Below are 21,193 nucleotides of genomic sequence, written 5' to 3' on the forward strand. Positions count from 1 at the left end.
TCTAAGTGTATAGGCTAATATTTCTAATATAGATATCAATGAGTTATAGCCTTGTTTCATTCCTGACTTTAATGAAATTGCTTCATGTATTTCTCAAGCATGTTGCAAGCTCTTGGGCAGAGATAGATTTATTATCATGTTAGGGAAGCATTCTTATTAAATATTTTTATCAAGAATAGATATTGAATTATGGCTTTTCTTATGAAAACTTATTAATATAGTGGATTATATTCTCCTATTAAACTCCTCTATTCCTAGAATAAACTCCACTTGATTAGGATGCATCATTTTTTAATATGCTGGATTCTTTTTGTTAACATTTTATTTGGGATTTTTGCATCAATATTCATAAAAGATTGTGACTTTATTTTGAGAAACGTCGTTGCATTTTGATATTGCACACATCAGAAAATTTGGATGTTTCATCCTATCTCTGCATTTGAGAATAGAATAAATAACATGGGCATTATCTGCTCTGTGAAGTTAGGTGGAAATACTTGAAGAAGCTGGTTGGATTTGGTATGTTTTAGGGGACAAAACTCTGTCAAACTGCTCACTTCGCCCCATGAAAACTGGTCTGTTTAGAGGTTCTCTTTCTTCTGGAGTCAGCTTAGGTATAATTTATTTTCTTTAAAAACTGTCATTTCATCTAGATTTTCAAAATTATTTGCAGAGAGTTTAACAAAGTAGTCTTTTATTATTTTTTCAGCTTGCTTAGATTTTGTGGTTATTTCCTAATATTTCTTATTCTGTGTATTTACTATTTCTCCCCTTTCCCTAAGTTAGCTAGCAGACTTTTTTCCCTCAAAAGAGTTTTTAGTTATATTTATTTATTCTATTATTTTCTGTTTTCTAAATTGCTAATATCTGGCTTCACTTTTACTTCAATTTGTTTATCTTTCCTCTACTAATGTCTAATACCCAAATTTGTATAGTCTTAGACTTAAAGTTAAATATAGTCAGAGCTTCCTGCCAGTCCTTTAGCCATTGTTTCTCTAGTCATCTCTTAGTTTAGTTTGTCTTCTAAAAATTTCCTCAGAAAACCTAGTAGAAATGATATTCCCTGAGTTCTTGCATGTTAAAAATATATGTGTGACCAAAGACTATGCTGCCAAAAAGTGCAGGGGAAAAAAAGACATTATAGAGGTGAGGTAGTCTAGAGGTGGGTCAAGCATTTAGTTATTAGAAATATATTATTTGTCTGGATTTTGGTCATGTGGAGAATTCATCAGCTAAATATTTGCGTTTATTGCAATTTCTTTGCTTCTTCTCTTGTACCTAATTTTGTATTTAAAATGTTGTATTCTTTATCTTACAAAGGTACCTCCAACTTGTATAAGCTTCAGGCCCACAAAATCCAGATCCAGCCTTGGCTGCTCCCCAGCTCACTCCCTTCTATGACCCTTCTTTGCAGATGATGGCTCTATCCCTCTGGAATGCCCCTCGCCCTCTGGAAGTGTATTATTTTTAAAGTTCTCTGAAATCTGATATTTCTATACAGCCCCTCCTTCTGTGCTCTATACCTCCTCCTCTGTGGCTCCCTAGAAAATTTGTTTACTTTTTGGATCCATTACAAAATTTGGTGTTTGTAACCTGATTTTGCCAAAAATGGAAGACGGTGGGATTTTCTTCCTTTTGTTCTCAATTTTGGATGATTTCCACAAGGAGAAGGGCAGAATGCTCACTTATACAGTATGTTCACACCAGATGCCTACTTCTGTTATTTTAAACATTTTTTTCTATTTTAAGAATAAAATATATATACATTATAGAAAATTTGAATCCTGAGAGGTATGAAAAAGAAAATGAAAATCACTTCACTGTTAAAATGTTGGTGTATTTCTAATCTTTTTTCCATGCTCACATACTTTCTTTCTTTTATAAAATTAGGATAACTCTAACCAACAGTTTTGTAACCTAATATTTTTTCACATGAGCATTTCCCCATATCACGACAAGAGAAAATGTTATAATAGTTGTATAAAATAAATTATTTTACCATTTCCTCATTGCTAGACATTTATGTGATTCTATTTTTTTTTCATTATAAATTGTACTATAGGGATTGGCAAACTAAAGTCTGTGGGTCAAATCTGGCTCACAATCTGTGGATGTTTACTTTTTTTTTTTTTTCATTTTAAACTCTTTATTTTAAAATACTTTCAAATTTATAGGAAAGTTACAAAAATAATACAAACTCCATACAGAGAACTCCAACATACCCCTTTTCTCCCAGATATACTAATTCTAAAATCTTCCCACATTTGCTGTATCATTCTATCTATCCATCCATCTACCCATCCATCCCTTTATCTGTTTATCTATCTGTATGTCTGTCTGTCAGTCCATTTTATGAATATTTGAGTGCTCATGCTACTTGAATACTTAGTACTGCCATGTACATTTCCTAAGGACAAGATACTGATTTACGTTTCTACCTTAAGCACAGTAAAAGTACAAGACTTTTAACTTTGGTATAAAGCTTACAGTCTATATTACAATTGTTTCATATGTCCCAATACTCTGCTTCCTGTTTTTGTAAATAAAGTTTTATTGGGACACAACCATGTCCATTTATTTGCATATTGTTGCTGGCTGCTTTCTCACTTCAGTGACAGCTTTGAGTAGCCATGACAGACTACATAGCCCGCAAAGCCTAGGATATATACGATCTGGTCCTTTCATGGAAAAAGTTTCCATCCCCTGTTGGACAACAACAAATATGTTTGCATGGTCATTTTTGTATACATCAGTGTTTATTTTCTAAGAATAAACTCCAAGAAATGGAGTTCTTCCAATCTAAAAGATGTGAACATCTTTAAGGTGCTTGCCAAACTCTCCACCAGAAACGTGGTTTCAGTTCACTGTTCCAATGCTAGAGTTTGAAAGCCCTTTCCCCCTCACTCTTGTCAACACTGAGCATAATCATATTGTTTTTTTAATCTTTACAAATTTTGCAGGTTGGAGAGTGATATTTTATTTTTGTTTGTCTACCTTGAATTACTAGTGAGGTGGAACATGTCTTCATAATTGCTGCTCCTGTTTGCTTTTTGAATTGTCTGTTCCTATCCTTTGTATGTTTTCCTAGTGGGGTATTTGCTCTTTTCTTGATGACCTTTGAGACATATTAACATGTTAAGGATATTATATATTTGATGCTTTGAATGGCAACAGCTTTGCTGTTTATCAAAACAGTTGTTTTCTCAGCATCCATGGCAGCCATGGTTAATCTAAATAGATGGCAGTCCTTAAAGTCTTGGGTTTTGTGTGGAATGGTAGCAACATAAAGCATGTTTGTGAGGGAAAACAAAACTGCTGAAGACCTGGCTTTACCTCCCTGGGACTGAGAGAAGGAAAGTTTCTAGAAAATAAATGTGTCAGTGGAGGAAATAAACTCCTTTCCCTTCTTTCCCCAGCCTGAATTTAGCCCAAGGTCTTCCTCAAAGTGGAAAAGCTCCCCATTGCTCCTAAATAAGTACCTAAATTGATTCCATACTCAAAGAACCCAGTAGCAGGAGTCAATTTGTGTGTGGCAAACATTATCCCTGCACCATGCCACATTTTTGCCCTCCATGAAATGTCTTTTTTATGTTTTTCAGAAACCATGTAATGAGCTGTTGAAAAAGGGTTAATTGCCATAATGTGCAAAGTAGCCCCTCAAAAAGCCACTGCAGCCATGAAATTTTCCAAATAAAGTTGTGTGAATTCAGGTGAGCATCTTGGCAGGGCAGAACCAGCAAGAAGGTATTTCTGAACCATATGGTTGTTTCTCATTTCTTAAAATAAATAAACCTGCTTGGGTTACCCAGAGTGAAAATGATTTGGGAAGACTTTAGTAGGGTTGGCGTAAAAACACGAAGGCTAAACCAGCTTGCCCCTCGATGGACTCCATTGCCCTGGGGTGATGTGATGCTAGCAGCTCTTTGTGACAGAGCTGGAGCATTTGGCCTTTGATCCTGAAACAAGTCTGTGGTTTGGCGGACAAATCAGTGCTCAGTCAGTTTAACTCTCACTCTTAAATTTCTTTGATTTGAGAGAGTTTTTTGTAATCATTTCCCCTAAGTTTGGACTGGAGCCATCTCAAATTTAATAGTAACCTATATTTGTGTAGCACCCTGTAGCTACACAGAGCGTCCTTTGTGTGGTCTTACTTTATCCTTTGCAAGGAAAACATGGCTGACTGTTATCTCCATTTTAGAGTTGAAGAAACTGAGGATCTGAGCAGCTTAATGTACTCTTGTGGGTCCTATAGCCAGTGGACTTTTGTTTTTACCCTAAGAATTCCATATACCTCATTGTGAACAAAGTGGACAATTGGATTGTCCCAAAATTGCTGGCATAAACTCTCTTGGCCTTAAAGACAGCTTTTTTCTTCCAGAGGGCAAATGTTTATGGAGTACACACTATTATGTTCTGGCCACCCTGCTAGGCATGCTATGCATGGCATGTCGAATCAGCCACAGCTATCTTGTGAGTTAACGGTTATTGCCATCATTATAGCTGGAGAAGGGAAGCTCAGAGCAGGTAACTTGCCCAAAAACATAGCACAGCTAATTAGAGGCTCCGCTGGATGTGGATTCCACTCTGTCTGGCCCTTGTATTAGTGTTAAGGTAACAGTGTGAGCTCAGAGGCACTCTATGTGGCAGCCTTGACCCTGACCTTCCTGGTTTGCAGTGTTGCTTTTAGGTTTCATCAGAATGATGGACATCAGAAGGATGTTTTGAAAGGACTGGGCTCATCTCTGTCTCCATCTTCCAACCTGTGTCCTTGTGCACTAAATGTGCCAGTGGTCCCAAGTCATTGTCGGCCACCAGAATCTCATTCCAAAGGACAGCAAAAAGCACCAGCAGCTCCCCAATCCAAGAGAACACTGATTTTTAATTAAGTATTTTTAAAGCTTTCAAGCAATCTGAGTATGTATTATACAATGTTTCCTCTTTACTTTCCTTCTCTCCCCCCTCTCCCCCAAAACCACCACCATGGACACCAAAAGAAATACCACCTGGATCTTTGCCCTTTAGCAAATTTGGTATTTTTCTTTTAAGTTCTGTTTCAGATCAGGAAGAAGAGTGGCTTTATAAACCATTACCAAATCAAAGCCCCTTCAGAGGAGGACAGAGGACTCCATACATTGGGGTGAATTATTTTAGGTTCTTGATTTTATGCCAGTGCTAGTGAAATTTCACAGCTGGTTATTAAAAAATCCTGGGATCAGGGTTATGTGCTATTTATGTCACAAGAAACAGGAGAAATAAATGCCCTAAAGATATGAAAACATTTTGTAAATCGACATATTTTTGGCATATGTTTCTCTTTCAGGGTCTAAGAAGTGATTTATGTGCCCTGATGAAGTGCTTGTAGAGAGGCCTCCTCTGACTCCCTGCTTAATAGTCCACGCACCTTCCAAAGTATTGATTCAGCTGACCTGGCTAAGGCCCCGTGATGTGTGAGAGGAGGCAGGCTGAGGAAATGTGGACAATTTATTGCTTTTCGGAAAGTAGGGAGAAGAAAGGGTGTGAGTGACCTAAGTAACAGTTTCCTCAAAAGATAGAAACTGCTAACAAGTCAAGTCGACAACTGCCTATAGAAACCCAACCTCGTTTTTCTCACTATAAACTTGAGTCATTGGGTTATATTTTGAGAATGCTAAATGGAGTGCTCCTCTCCTACTGCTTGGAGCTCTTCCAGCCCTGCCCTCAAATGCAAAGATCCAGGCACCAAAGTCCATTTTACTATAGACAAGACGTTCCACGAGCCAGCCCCTCCCAGAGGAAGCTGCCTACCCCAATAAAGGAGTGGACTTTGAATGTCTCAATTTGATGAGCTGATTGTCCTCAATATCAAGTCCCACCAAAATAACACTAAGCAGAAATAAAATACTAAAAGTATCATTTCTCTTTGTTACTTAGAAATACTATATAGGAGAAAATGAAGCATCTTTTCACACTCAGGGGATCTGATACCCAACAAATCAAACATGGTATGCTCTTTTGAATCATGAAAACTACAGACTGCAGAGGTTGTAAAGGACTAAAATGAGGTCAGTATTATTGCCTTCATAAAAAAGATTTTGGTTTGAAACCCTACCCCATATGGATGGTAGAAGAGAATGTCTAAAGCCTCTGCCCAGTAAAGACTGTATTTCACAAACACATCTTCACATCCCCAGGGACTCTCCCAAGCACAAGGTTCATCTTATTTGTAGTTTATCCACAGAGCTTCATTTCAGGTAGAGAACACGCATCTTCTCCAGGCTCATGGTAGAGTGACTGGAGGGACTGATGAGAACTTCAGGCTTTGAAGCAAAACGAGTATTCAGGACAGAGCCCCTCCCATTTGTTCTCACGGGATGAGGGTGGGGGACTGAGGTTAGCACTCATCTCTTCCCTACATAGTAAACCACCAACTCAGGTGCTCGTCTACCCTGGAGCAGAGGAAGTATGGATTATAGGAAAGTTCCATGTTTTGGTTCCATAAGCTATAGATCAGTTTGGAACATCACATGTTCTATGTGATTCTGAGATGTCCATCAGTTAGGTTGAACTGAGATAATTTAGAGATGTGAAATTGGACTTGCAACTTACCTAATTTACAGATTTTGCATCCTAATGTTGCCTCATGCCACACATAATTTTTTTTTCATATTAAACATTGACTTCATACCCAATAGAAAGCTGTTTGGATGAAGTATTATATTAATTACAATTATAATCAGTTAAATTTAATAGAAGACTCAAAATAACAGTGGCTTATAGTCCCAAAGATGTTTTTCCTTTTCTTTCCCTGGAAAGGATATAGGTAGTGAGGATCCTAAGCTCCTCTGTCTTTTTCTTCTATCACCCTCAGTCTGTGGCATTGATCCATTGGCCTCAGGGTCCAAAGTGGCTGCTGGATCACAGTCAAGGGAACCACTTTCTAGGCAGCCAGATGCAGGAAGGGGAGAAAGACAAATTGTACACTACTTCCTGTTCCCCTCTTCAGGATGTTTCTTAGAAACTCATCCTAAACTATGACTAACATCTGATTGGACACTCCTAGCTACAAGAGAGGGTGGAAACTATCCTTGTATAGCTGGGCACACTGATGCATAGGATAAAACTGGAGTTCTACCCTGGAGAAGGGGAGAATGGGTATGGGTCATGAATCAGAGTCTCTGCCACAGGCAATATTGGAAAAAGGAAAAAGCTGTGGCATGTCCCCCAACCCCTTTCCACTTGGGGTGAGAGCTGCTGAAAATGAGAGAAGCCATTCTGATGGAACTTGCCAGAAGCTTGTGTCCTGAGCAGGGTGATGAATTAATTAACATAGAGAAGGAAATAAATGGACACTGGGGACATGTTAGATTTTTCCATCCAAGAAATGAGAACACCAGCACTACCACTGCTTTCTAGCCACCAAGGAGTATTTGCAAGCAGAAAGATTTTTTTTTTTAATAAGTTCTGAAGTTGCTGCACCTAAAATAATGTCTTTTTGCAATAGGAATGCAATTCAACAAATTTAAATGTTTTTCAAAATGCTCTGTTAGTATGGAGAAAAGAAAGACAATACGGCCATGTGTACAAAGAGTATACATCGGCTTGAAATACATTTATGTATTTAAATAAATTCATTTTATAGGGTTTACCACACTGCTTCCTTGTTCAAGGAGTCCTGTCTATGATGATGATGTACTGACGTTACCTGGAAATAAAGCATTACTTTCCCAACATATCTTGCTAGGCTATACAGGTCCCTAGGCCACTGTAGTCTGTGTTGCAATTTTTCCACTCTGTTTATCAACATATGGTTGTCAGTCTTTGAATATAAGCATGGGTTGTAAAGATTTCTCATTTGTTGGATAGGCATAATGGGTTTTTAATCTCATTGTTTAGGAAATAAATGGTTCCCATGTCCTGTGAATTAGAATATTGCCCAGGATCATCAACTCAAAAGTATTTGGTGGTTAGAATGCCTGTTGCATGCCAATGGAATTTGCAAAGAAAGGAATTAGACAGGTTTAGGTTAAAGTTATATTTAAAGGAAATTCAGTTCTTTACAAGGAGGTGGGGTGTAGATTGATTCTCATAATAATTGAGGCGATTATCCTAACCCGGTGGCGTGGCACCAGCATCGTTTGGTGATAGAAATGTAATACTTGAATTTAGTGATTCAGTAATTTTTAACAAATAGAATCCCTGCTGTTGGGGTATATTGCTTAAAACAATGTTAAGGAATGTAAAACTGTCTAATCAGAAAGAATCCATGGGAATAATCCACGTAGTATTGTAATTTGTCATGCATGAGGAGGGAAACAACTCATTCTTCTTGAGAAAGCTGATTATTTCTCATCTAATTAAAATGCTAACATTTTAGGGTCCATTGCAAGTTGAGACCCACAAAACCTTCCTGCTATGCACCAATACCTTAAACCTTAGAATATTTTACATTTTTTTACCCCAGTTGTGCTTGTGTGTTGATAATGTCTTTGACAGTGGTTGGGAAACAGTCTTTTATTGTTTCTCTCTTTAAAAAAATAAAAAATCTCCTGGCTGCCTCTCCTAAGGTTCCTCTTCATTACAGTCTCTCTGGAATCATATGCTCTTTTTATTCCCATGACCATTGCCCCCAGTCCAGGTTTCGTTGCTGATTCCTAGACAGGGCAAGAGCCTCCATCACTGTCTCTCTGTCTCTGCTTGCTACCTTTTCCATTAATCCTGCATACGGCAGCCACGTTAAGCTTCTTGGGACATGACTTTGATTATCTAATTACCAAACTCAGACGTGTTCATTAGTATGTCACCGATGAGAGATGAAATCCCATCTCTGTAGTTTGGCATTGATCACATGGGTCCAGGTCTACCTTTCCCCGCCTGGCTCTCATTGTTTCCAAACACAAAGGCTTCACTCCTCTGGTCCCCAGAGTTGCTGTTACTCCTTGGCAGTTTTGCCTCACACTGTCCTCTCTGCCAGCAGTGCCCTCCCCAGGTCTCTTCACTAAGTTCTATCCGTCCTTCAAGCCTCAAAGGAAGCCTGTCTCCTGCTCTGACCACCATGGAGCAGTGATCTCTCTGACACCGAGTTCCACCACTTATTTGCTGTGTCCTATAAGATACCATGTGCTATTTTTCCTTCATTAGTCTTCTAAGCAATTTGAGCACCATGTTTAGATGTCTTAAGTGTTCAGCTCATTCTTAATATTTAGCAATAAGTTTGTTATTGATGATGGAAAGAGCTGAAGAACATCACCAAAGCTATGGGATTTTTTGCCTTTTGGAGGAGGTAGGCAGAGAGACAACAATTAATACATATTCTGCACTTTCAGTGTTATCAAACACCTTCTATGTGTACTTAATCTCAGTATACTCTTACCAGGTAAGTGTTGGTGTCCTTATCTTGCAAATAAAGAAACTAAGACTCACATTTAATAGCTTCATTTATTAAAGCAAGTTCTGGGATTGTCCAAAGTAGGTCTGTCTGACTTGCAAGCCTGAGCTCTATTTATTCTTATGCTCACTCTCTCCTCTCCTCCTCCCCGTCGTACCCCTCTCCTTTCCCTCATCTCCCTTCTCCTCCTCTTCCCCCTCTTCTTCCTCCCAGCCTCTCCCCACCCTCCCTCTCCTCCATGCCGATATTTTCTAATTCTGCCCACGTGAGCTGTCAACTGCCTTCATAGCAGGGCTGGGTGGTGCAAGGCCGTTACTAGCCACGCTTTGAAGAGGGCCTTTCAACAGATGAGGCTGAGTTGATGGAACAATCCGGTGTCCTCTGACTGAACTCATGAAATCTTTTGTGAGTCTCTTTTGAACAGCTAACATATGAAGGCAGATTTGAATTTTAAGATACAAATAACGCTTTCCAACTTGACACCTTTGTGACACCCCTCCCCTGGGTCATTTTTGCTTTGGTGTTACTGAGTCATCTTGTGGCTTCTCTAGCCCATCTCTGCCTCCTCTGCTTAGCCGTGTTGTATAATATCTGCCACCAAAGAGGGAACAAGTCACGCAGAGAACATACCTATTTAACTATGTTTAAGATCTGCCCAGGAATGTGGAACATGTTTAAATATAAAACTGAGAATGAGGGCTTTGACATTGATTGATTTTAGGAATAAAGAACAACTAATCCATGATACTGATCTCACAGAGAAATATTTTCATGAAATTCCAGAACATTTGTGGGAACTGGACCTTAATTAGAGCCCCATTGTACCGGGATAAGTAGCATGGTCATTAGAGTTGATATAGTTACTGAAAGGAATGGACCGTAATCAGGGCAAATCCTTGTGTTTAGGGTATTGTGGCAGTTCTGAGATGCTTGTGTATAATATAGGGTTGGTCCAGAAAGAATTTAAAAACACATCTCAATACTTTCTAGTGCCATCAAAATTGTCTAGGAGGAATAAAGTTAATCAAAATTAGGGTGGGGAAATGAATGAAAATAGTGGGATGAGCCTCTTTCTGAACTTTCATAGTTCACAATTTAGAGTCTTCAGGGATCACAGACAAGCTGGAACACAGTGTTTTATCCAAAAGAATTATGAAAGATATTCTATTATAATATCTATTAAAAATCTTCCTACTTGAACTGTATAAAAATAATATTGTATTACGTTTTATGCTTCATGCATTAGAGAAATGCAGGAACTTTGAAAGTAGGCTAGGAGAGGTCAAACATAATTAAAGCATTGGGAAGGAAAATGTAAGGAGTCAAAACAGTTTACGTGAAAAATAACAGAGTGAGTCCTAATATATACTGAATACAGGCACAATGTTCTACACAAGATAATGCCATGCTCTTGTCCATCTTTAGATAAAATAAGGGTCGAAAAAGTTTCAGTGAGACTTGGAGAGAGAATACAAATCATCTTATAACTAAAGTCTCTCTGACAAATGGGCAAAATGTTTGGTTCCTCACTACTGACACTAAATGTGCTGTAACTCCTGTCCTTGTGTGTTTTAGAGGGGCCATGACAGAGCCTAATTAGGGAGTTTGCAGTAGAGTGGAAGGGGCCACTGACCCACAGTCTAGAACAGCCCAGAGTGCCTGATGTCATAGCCAGATTTCAGGAAAGGCCCAAAATGCTTGGGGAGAGCCCTGCACAGAAAAGGTGCTTTTAGAGTCTTACCAAAAACCAAGCAAAGCCAAACAAAATCAAGAGCGCTGGCTGTGGCTGCTGTCTACGTGAGCAGTACTAGGTTTGTGGAGAGCCCCAGGATCCATGGTACATTCTCTTTATTCAGATGAGGCCCTTTACATGGACAGACATTATTTTAGATTTGTGTCACTTTCTTACCTGTGTTCAACCCTTAGGGATCTCAGGCAGCGCTCTTCTCATCATCTTACCATTTTTCACTCTAGACAGCTGTTTTCAGGTAGCTTTTATATTTAGAGCTGAGTCCACTACACCTCAGGACTGGCTTTTGCCATCAAAGAAAATGGGTGGGTGTTCCTGGGCTGAAGCAGATTTTGATTCATGGCCCACATCTTTCCTTGACACCAGTGTCTTCTATATGTTCTTCTTTCTTTGCCACTATTTAAGTTCCTATATAATTCCTAGTTTTTCACCATTTGCTTAAAATTTGAATTTCTGCTTTATAGAATTGATGTCTACCTAGTTATCTGTCTTTAGACCCTTCATTCACTAAGATGTAATTGGCTGCAAATGACAGAAAAACAAACTAATTAACTAACTAAAGAAGGTTAACCAAATTTTTCGAGGCCTTTTTCCTCACATAACAAGGATTCCTGAGAGAGAATGTCCAGGTTCTGGTAGCTGGGCTCCATCAGGCAGTCAGGAACACAGGCTCCTACGTCCTTCTGCCCAGTCACCTTAGTGTGTGACCTTTGTCCTCATGCTTGGTGCCAAGGGTCCCAAGACGGCTGCTCCTCTTCAGCACAGTGTTTGTGTTCCTGCTGGGAAGAAGAGAAAGGCAATGTGGCTATCAGCAACGTGTTCCCTGTTGAAGAGCTTTCCAAGAAGCCCCACCAAGCAATGTTCACTTGTATTTCATTGGCCACAGGGTCCATGGCCACTGCTAGCTGAAGGCAGACTGGGAAACGTGGTTCTGTGGTTAGACACTGCTTCACCAGCAGTGTACTGTTAGTAAGGAAGAAGACAGGAGAAGATATTGTATAGGCAACTTAAAGTGTCTTCTTGGCCTGACAGTCATCACCTTGTACGTAAACTCTTGACTCACATTTACCTCTCTGGTCCTCGGTGCCAAATGTAGCAAACCCTTCTGTCTCCCTCCTTGGACCCAGCTCAGGATCCTGTAATTAAGTCCAGCCTCGGCCTAAAGCCAAGCATTCACTGAATCTTCAACATCTGAGTCCTGAGTCCTGGCTTCCTCTAGCATCACTTCCTTTGGCCCCAACAGCCACAATCCTGGGGATAATTAGCTGTGCTCCTAAGGGGTTGTGTGGCTTTTTCAACTAAGGACCTCTTCAGGCCCAGACTTGCCCTAAGTAAAAAGCTTCAGAGGCAGGGAAGAGGCCATCCATCCTCAAACTAAAGCCAGTGTAACGCTCACAGCCACCTTCTTCTTAGAATTCTGCCTCAGCCAGCAGAATGATCCTAGCAGAGACCAGGCAAGTAGAGTCTATAATCCTGAGTTTGTGCGGATGAGGGGCAGGGGTATCTACCACCACCTGATTTATTCTCTGCCTGACTCTCTCAAGCACACAAAGATTCCATCTCCAGGACCTAGCCTCTACTGCCATCACCATGCCTGACCCCCGGAGAGAAAAGAGGTCACCACAGGACTTACCCCAGGTCCCATTGATTTTTAGCGATGTTGATCCCAGACCTCTTTCCTGTGCATGAAATACATATACCCAATGGTGTACAGGGAAACTTTGCCTACAGGTCCCATAGGTACTTCAAACTCATTCAGTGCATAGTCTCTTGTCTCCCCCAAATCTCCTGCTTCTATGGGCTCCTGGGGTGAACAAGCCAACCCTCTTCCCATATCCACAAGTCAGGAACCAGTTCCTGGTCCTGATGTCCTATCCTACATCCAGTGACCCTTGGGACTTGGGTTCTGCCTTCTTAAGCTCACCCCCCACCCCCTCCTTCCCATTCCCACCACTCTATCTATCCTGGTCAGCCTGCTTCTCTTCTCTCTGGAATTTCCCCAGTAGCCTCCTGACTCCTTTCCTTGTCCCTCATCTAGCCTGCTCCAGTCCGTCTGCCATCCTTGCCAGGGACATCTTTTTAGAACAACTTTATCATGTCATTCCCCTACTTGAAACCTTTCAATGACTCTCCAAAGCTTCCGCGATCTTACTCTGATTCAGATCTCACCCCACAAGGTATTTATTCTCTGACTCACCATCCCCACGGGGCAGCCACAGCCCCAGACCCCTCAGGTCCTTCTGTGTCCTGCTTCTTCAACCAGAATGCCCCCACCTGGCTCACTCTCAGTCCTGTGCAGGTTTGAGTCAAGTACCCCGTCCTCTGGGAAACTTTCCCTGCGCTCCCATTATGATTCATAGCCATTCAAAAATATAGATCAGGCATTTGCTCTGTGCTTGGCAAGAGAGATGAGATACAGATACAAAGCCAAGAAACAAATTGAATGATTGCTCAGAGAAAATGCCATGAAGAAGATAAAATAGGGCCACAGTTCCCAAACTGTGCATCTACGCACCCTAGGGTGCTGTAGCATCATGGGAAATTTTTTAACTTTTGAGGGAAGCAGATCTGCCGAACTCTAAGAAAACTGTTATATTGTTTGGGCCTAACTACTTAAAACGATTTGGTATTTATTTTGGCCTAGGGGTCCTATAAAAAAAATTACTGAGATACAAAGGGGACCATAAAGCAACAGTGCTTATGATCCTCTGAAATAGGGTCAGGTGACAGGGACTGGGAGATACCCTAGGAGTGGTGGGGAGAAGCCCTTTCTCAGGAGGAGGCACTTGACCTGAGGTTTGAAGTGAAGCCCTGTGCAGGTCTATTGGGAAGAGTGTTCCAGGCAGTGGGAACAGCCCATGCAGAAGCAGCAGGTCAGGTCTTTTGTAGAATACCCTTCAAAATGACTTTGTCTGATGTTTTTCTTATGATGAGACTGGGGGCTTGAGGTTTTGGAAAGAACACCACAGAGGTGAAGTGTCCTCATCACATCATATCAAGGGTACATGGTATCCATGAGACGTTGCTGGTTATGTTAACATTGATTCGTTTTTGGTTTTTTTTTATTTATTTTTTTATTTTTAAAGAAGCTTTAGATTACATAAATGTTACATAAAAAAATATAGGGGATTCCCATATGTCCCACTCCCCCCCCCCATTTTCCCACATTAACAACACTTTTCATTAGTATGGTACACTTGTTACAATTGATGAACACATATTGAAGCATTGCTACTAACTGTGGACTATAGTTTATATAGTTTACACTCTGTCTCACACAATTTTGTAGGTTATGACAAAATATATAATGGCCTGTATCTGTCATTGCAGTGTCAGGCAGGACAATTCCAATGTCTCAAAAATGCCCCCATTCTTCCCTCTCCCTCTCCTAAGAATCTCTGGCAGCCACTGCCTTTATTTATTTTTTTTTTTTTAAGATTTATTTTTTATTTATTTCTCTCCCCTTCCCCGCCCCACCCCCAGTTGTCTTCTCTCTATGTCCATTCACTATGTGTTCTTCTGTGACCACTTCTATCCTTATCAGCAGCACTGGAAATCTGTGTTTCTTTTCGTTGTATCATCTTGCTGTGTCAGTTCTCTGTGTGTGCAGCGCCACTCCTGGGCAGGCTGCACTTTCTTTCGTGCTGGGCAGCTCTCCTTATGGGGTGCACTCCTTGAGCGTGGGGCTCCCCTACACCGGGGATACCCCTGTGTGGCAGGGCACTCCTGGCACACATCAGCACTGCACATGGGCCAGCTCCACACAGGTCAAGGAGGCCCAGGGTTTGAATCGCAGACCTCCCATGTGGTAGGCGGATGCCCTATCCATTGGGCCAAGTCTGCTTCCCACCACTGCCTTTATATCAATGATAAAAGTTCTTCCATTTCTAGAATAAGTCTATAATAGAATAATAAGTCTACTTTAGACCATTGTTCATTCCCCAATCTTGAGGATTTTGGGATGGTGATGCCCACTCTGTTTCTAATTGAGAAGGGGCTTAGATCCCATGGGGCAGAGGGTGGCACTATCTTGCTTGCAGTTGCAGACACTCGCTGGATTCCATTCCTTTGGATGGGCGTTGTCCAGCATCATCTCCTTGTTAGTTGTCCTACCCCCCAATGAACTGGAGGGTAGGTGTTGCAACTCCACTGAGATTCAGGGCTCACCTGGCACATGGACGGACCAAATTTTAAGTCTCTGGGATATTTAACAAATTTAGTGCTAATTATAGGTTCAAATAAAAGGGGCAGAAGAACCATGTGTAGGGAAACTATCAATGAGTCTAACTCTGTTACACTGGGGAGCGTAAATTCCAAAGAAAAGCCCACTGACAGGGTGCCGAAATCCCAAGCATGTCTGCCCTGTTTATAGTGTCTGGATGTCTCTAGATCCCTCAGGAACCTGCTGTTTAAGGCACTATTTACTATGCCAATCAATGAGATCCTGCTGAGCTATGCATAAGCATAACCTCTGGAATGACCTCCTGACACACTTTGAAATCTCTTAGGCATAAAGATGCGTTTGTATTTACCATTTCCCCCTTTTGGTCAAGGTCCTTTTCCAGATGCATTGCTACTTGGCTCTTGGTAATAATCCCTTTGTGCCAGGGAGGCTCATCCCCAGGAGTCATTTCCCACACCCGGGGGTGGGGGGAAGGTAGTACGTTTATTTACTGAACTTGGCTTAGAGAGAGGCCACACTTGAGCAACAAGGAGGCTTTCAGGAGGTAACTCTTAGACAATATATAATACTAGGCTAAGTTTCAGTTTCACAAGAAAAGGTCTATCAGTACAATTATCAATATCAAGGGCCTGGCATAATGGTCTGTCTTCCTTCACTAGACACTGCCCTTGTACTCGGGATTCTTGTCATCCCATTAGAGAATGTAGCAGAACTCCCCAGGATGGGAATTCAATATTCATTCAGTTATTCTGTGGGTCTCCACCCACCAAGACAATGCCTCATGAACACTCAAACATATTTATATGCCTTAGAGGGATGCTCCAGGTGAACTCCTCCCCGTACATCCCTCCATCACCAACTTCCTGCACCAATGATCCTCCCCTGGCACAGCTGTGACCCTTCTGTGATCCAAAACCTCTCCAAAAATGAAGCCAGCAAAATAACCAAATAAAATTAATAAGAAAATGAAATGAGTTTTTTTGTGTTTTTTTAAAGATTTATTTATTTATTTAACCCCTCCCCCCCCCGGTTGTCTGTTCTTTGTGTCTATTTGCTGCGTCTTGTTTCTTTGTCCACTTCTATATTATCGTCAGCGGCACGGGAAGTGTGGGCGGCGCCATTCCTGGGCAGGCTGCACATTCTTTCGCGCTGGGCGGCTCTCCTTACGGGTGCACTCCTTGCGAATGGGGCTCCCCTTAAGTGGGGGACACCCCTGCGTGGCACGGCACTCCTTGCATGCATCAGCACTGCGCATGGGCCAGCTCCACACGGGTTAAGGAGGCCCAGGGTTTGAACCGCGGACCTCCCATGTAGTAGACAGACGCCCTAACCACTGGGCCAAGTCCGTTTCCAGAAATGAGTTTTAAAAATAAAATACAAAAATATTTTTAAAATTTGAAATAAAAAAATTGCTTGTAGATATTGAGTCATCATTGTACCATCTGTTGTCTTATATGGACAGTGACATTATCTTCTGTATACAACCCCCAGTATCTTATTTTTTTCATTTATCTTCAAAGCTTTAGGTTACAGAAAAGTACATAGAGAATATAGGAAATTCCCATATACCCAACACTGTCCCCTTTTTCCTCCTCTCCCTTATTAACAATATTTTACACACAGATGGTACATTTGTTACAAATATTGAAGCATTGCTACTAGCCATGGTCAGTGGTTTACATTATGGTTTGCATTTTGTACTCTACACTTTTATCTGCTTTGATGAAATTTAAAATGACAAGATCATGAAGAACAATTCTAATGCCCTAAAAATGCCATATGTCCCATCTATTCTATTCTTTTTTTGACCACAGTTCTTGCCTTTACCCCCAATGTGTTCCAGTCCTTACGGCTGACCTTCCTCCCATCCTCCCACGCTTATATTAAGTGGTACGGAGAGACCTCTCACTGGTCCTCAGAACCCCACTACTTCACATCTTAACTGATGCCCTGTTATTCTCTTTCTCTTCAGTACCAATAACCTCACTTTTTGCGGAGTTTTTTTGAATAGCTATTTAAACGTTGTCAAAGAGAATGAATGAAATAGACATGCTCTTTAAAAAGACCTACGGAAGGAAACTAAATAGCTAAAGTGCAAACTTAAATACAGAAAAAGAACAAGATGGGAGAAAAAATGGCAGCCAAAAGTAGACAGCCAAATTAAACAGGGGCAAAATTTGTGATTAAAATAGCAAAAGCAAAAATGGAAAAGTAGTGGTAAAGAGTAAAAGTTAAAAATTCAAGTTTCCAACTTAAAAATAAAATTTTGCAAAAGTAGAGGAAATTTAAGTGATTCAAGTTTATATGGGAACAGAAACATGGAAAAATTTCAAATAGGTAAGGCAAATTTTAATGAAAAGCCAAATAGCAGTTATCTGATCTTGCAAAAGGAAAGTTCTATAATTTGGAAAGTGCAAGAGGCATTTTGGCAGCATTTAAGTGATTAATAGCTATCAGCTCGGGCTTAATGAGGATCTCTGAGGAGGGCTATCCAGAAGGCTAGAAATTGTAGAAATTGGGCTCTTTTTTTTTTGGCATAAGTAGATAATCCAGTTTTTCACTTTGTTTTGAGGTGCAAACAACAAGGGAATTTCTCTAAGAGATCCCATTAAAAATTTCAGTTTGGTATAGTGGTGTTTTCTTTGTTTGTTTTGGGGGCAGGGGAGCATGAATATGTCTTCAACACTGGCCTTATACCCACAGTGCTATGTTGAATATATTCTTTAATCAAAAGAATGTATTGTGTATCTTCTCTGTTCATATACTGTGACAGGAGTTAGCCTCTGCCTACAAGGAGTTTATGGTCTAATTAGTATAAACCCTTTTTATTCCTTAACTCCCATTTTGCTGATTTAGATCTTGGGAGTCAAATCTCTTTTGCAGGCAGGTTTATTCTTTTTCTTTCTGGGTCCCAGGCTGTATCCCATTTCACTTAGGATAATGTATTTTCCCCATCAAGTGTTGGGTTGTGCTGATTCCTCATTTCACATCCCCATGTGCTTACAAGAGAAGTGGCTTATAAATGTGGGACAGATACAGTAAACTTGTTTCCATTGGTTGAAGTCTTCATATGCCAGGCTGCTATGACAAATGCCACTCAGTGGGTTGACTTAAACAACTGGAATTTATTGTCTTCTGGTTTTGGAAGCTGGAAGTCCAACATCAAGGTATTGGCAGGGCTTTGTGGAATTCCAGCAATTTCTCTCTCCCTCCCTCTCTCTCTCTCTCTCTCTCTCTCTCTCTCTCTCTCTGTCTCTCTGTCTCTTTCTGTCTCTCTCTTTGTCTCTCTGTCTCTCTCTCTGTCTCTCTGTCTGTCTGTCTGTCTCTCTCTCTCTCTTTATGTCTGCTTCTCTGATTTCTGCTGACTTCTGACTTCTGGTTTTTGGCTTCTACTGACTGACTACATCTGAATTTCTAGTCCTATGCATAAAGGCATACCCTGTTTCAGTTTGGCCTCATCTAATTAGAATCTTTGAAAATCCTATTCACAAATGAGACCACTCCTTAACTAATAAAGTCTTTAAAGGTCTTATGTACAAATGGGTTCACACCCACAGGAACAGGCCTTCAGACTGGAACTTGTCTCATGTGGTGGCCGTGTTTCAATCTTTAACAATTGGATTAACTCTGTAATCCTCATGCCAGCCAAGCCCAGGCTGCTTGGGAAGGGGGGCGGGCGGCCTTGTTGAACCCACCCAGCACGAATGCCCCTCATTGCGGCATTTCATCCTGTGCAAGAATGTCAACACAAGGTTATGAATATCCATATAATTTACACAAAACAAAATCACATATGTTTCCAGTGGTTGGCCTTTAATTTTCCCAAGAACTATATTATACTTAGGGCACAATTTCGCAGAACACAAGGTTTTCCAGTAATGCATATTGAAAGGCCTGTACTTGGCTGTGAGTTTTTCTTTCAACCACACTCAGCTCTCCCGGCTTTGATATGTCATCAGCTAGGGACAGATACTCATTGTCCCAAAGTTGGAGATGGGGGCTGAGAAGGGAAGGGGAGGAGTCTTGCGATTCCCAGCAGTTGCCTCCTTGTGTGGCCACTGTAAACTTCTTCCACTTCCTCTAGACTCCGAGCCCCATGAAGACAAAGACTACATCTTTGGTCTCTGTACCCCTTATACCTGGAGAAAAGCTTGGGCTCAGCATTGCTTGCTAACTTGATTTGCCTGTTACAGGTTTCAGAAAGTCACGTGTCCTGCCCATATATACTGTCCACAAAAGCATGACCAGAATTAGAACAGAGCTAATTGACCAATTCCTCAAGTTGATATTATAATAACTTCTGTTGGGTTTTCCTGAAATAGTGAATAGCAAAGTCATTACTACTAAAAAAAAAAAAAAAAAACTACAAAAAATAAAAAGTACAATGATGCAATAATGTCACTTGAAAATAATACTGAGGGAAGGAGAGAGAACTATGTGATAGAGATGTGGCATAACTTTTGTCCATTGCTAACCAAGCCAGAGGACGACTTAATTATCCTGTGAAATGGGAATCGTCTAGACAAGTAATTCAGATAGCTCAGACTGAAGCCAACCCTGCAGGAGTTTGTGCCAGAACCAACTTCAGCCCTGCCCGCTGGAGTCTCAGGGCTTTACTTTGCCCTGGGTTAAGCCACATCTCAGTCAGCTGCCAACTGTTAACAAAGAGTGGCTTACCCTTAAAAGCTCAGGCCTAAGGGATTCATCTCATTCACGCCCACTGTAGTAATGGGCGGAGGAACTTAAGTCCAGCTGCCAGCAGTCATTCAAGACACTAAGGACTGCTGTGCCCAGTTTCATGGGGACGTGGTTACTTTGGCCAGACTCCCCATACCCAGCCCTGCCCTGTTACCCTTGCAAATCCCTAGAGGAGACAGCAGGTGGCAAAGCACTGGAAATCGGAGGGTGTGTATTCCAGTACCAGGTCTGCAAAGGACTTGCTGGGGACCTTGGGGAGGCCATTTAACCTGTCTAGGTCTCAGTTTTCTCACCTGTGAAGAGGCTGATTAGAGGATTTCTTTTTTTCCGAGTAGAGAAATGGTATATTCTCATTGTAGCATCTGTAAAAGACATGGAAGTATTAAAATGGAAATGGTAATCTGCTATCCAGAGATGATAATAATAGCACTTTATTTACTTCATTTTTTGTGCATATGCCAATTATTTTTAGATAGTACATATACAGTTTTGTATCCTGCTTCTTTTCCTTACATATATGAAGCAATTCTCCATTCTTTTTATGAAAATATGTATAATTTTTAATAGCTTCCTAAAATTTTACAACTATTCAGTTTCGAAAATGCCTTCCAGCTCAAAAAGTTTAGAATATTCCTTGAGTGATGACATGAAATGCAAAAGGAGGAGAGAATGTGGCTCAAGCAGTTGAGTGCTCGCCTTCCACGTGGAATGTCCCAGGTTCAGTTCCCAGTGCCTCCTAAAGAAGACAGACAATGAGCATACAACAAATAAAAACAAACAAGCAGATGTGACTCAAGCAGTTGAGCACCTGCCTCCCACATGGGAGGTCCCAGGTTTGGTTCCTGGTGCCTCCTAAAAACAAAAACAAAAATGAGCAGACAACAAGAAAAAAACAACAACAAACAATGAGCAAATAGATGAGGGAGCCATGCGGGGGAGGGGGAAGCAAATGGATGCTCTCTCCCTTTCTAAGAAGAAGTTGGGGTGAGGAGGGGAGGAAGGATGGGAGAAAAGAGCCACATTCCATTTTTGGGTACCTTACTGTAGGCTCTGTGAGGGCAAAATTTAACCTTATTATTGATGGGACACAGTCCTCTGTGAATCTCTCATACTCCTACATGTCTTGTTGAGTATGCCAAGAAGAGAAGGCCCTGTTTGCTTTTTACCTGGCCGTTCACTCAGAGTTGTGCCTTAAGCA

The 21,193-nt window shown here is 41.0% G+C and overlaps 1 protein-coding gene and 1 long non-coding RNA gene across 6 annotated transcripts in view; one reads left to right on the forward strand and one right to left on the reverse strand.

Moving 5' to 3' along the window:
- Positions 1-21,193, forward strand: part of THSD4 (thrombospondin type 1 domain containing 4) — a 634,788-nt gene that overhangs the window by 338,419 nt on the left and 275,176 nt on the right. The window lies entirely within an intron of this gene.
- LOC105745457 (uncharacterized) overlaps positions 9,398-21,193 on the reverse strand; it is a 52,816-nt gene continuing 41,020 nt past the window's right edge. For 2 of the 4 annotated variants that reach the window (XR_002795580.3, XR_009185138.2), the window contains exons 4-5: positions 20,289-20,357; positions 9,398-11,890 (exon numbers count right to left, since the gene is read on the reverse strand). This is a non-coding gene — a long non-coding RNA (uncharacterized lncRNA). Of the gene's footprint in view, positions 11,894-20,288; positions 20,358-21,193 lie in introns of all 4 variants that reach the window. The other 2 variants (XR_001118156.4, XR_011648450.1) reach the window with 1 other exon arrangement.

Source organism: Dasypus novemcinctus, chromosome 3 (genome assembly GCF_030445035.2).
Source record: "Dasypus novemcinctus isolate mDasNov1 chromosome 3, mDasNov1.1.hap2, whole genome shotgun sequence".
NCBI classification, from domain to species: Eukaryota; Metazoa; Chordata; class Mammalia; order Cingulata; family Dasypodidae; genus Dasypus; species Dasypus novemcinctus.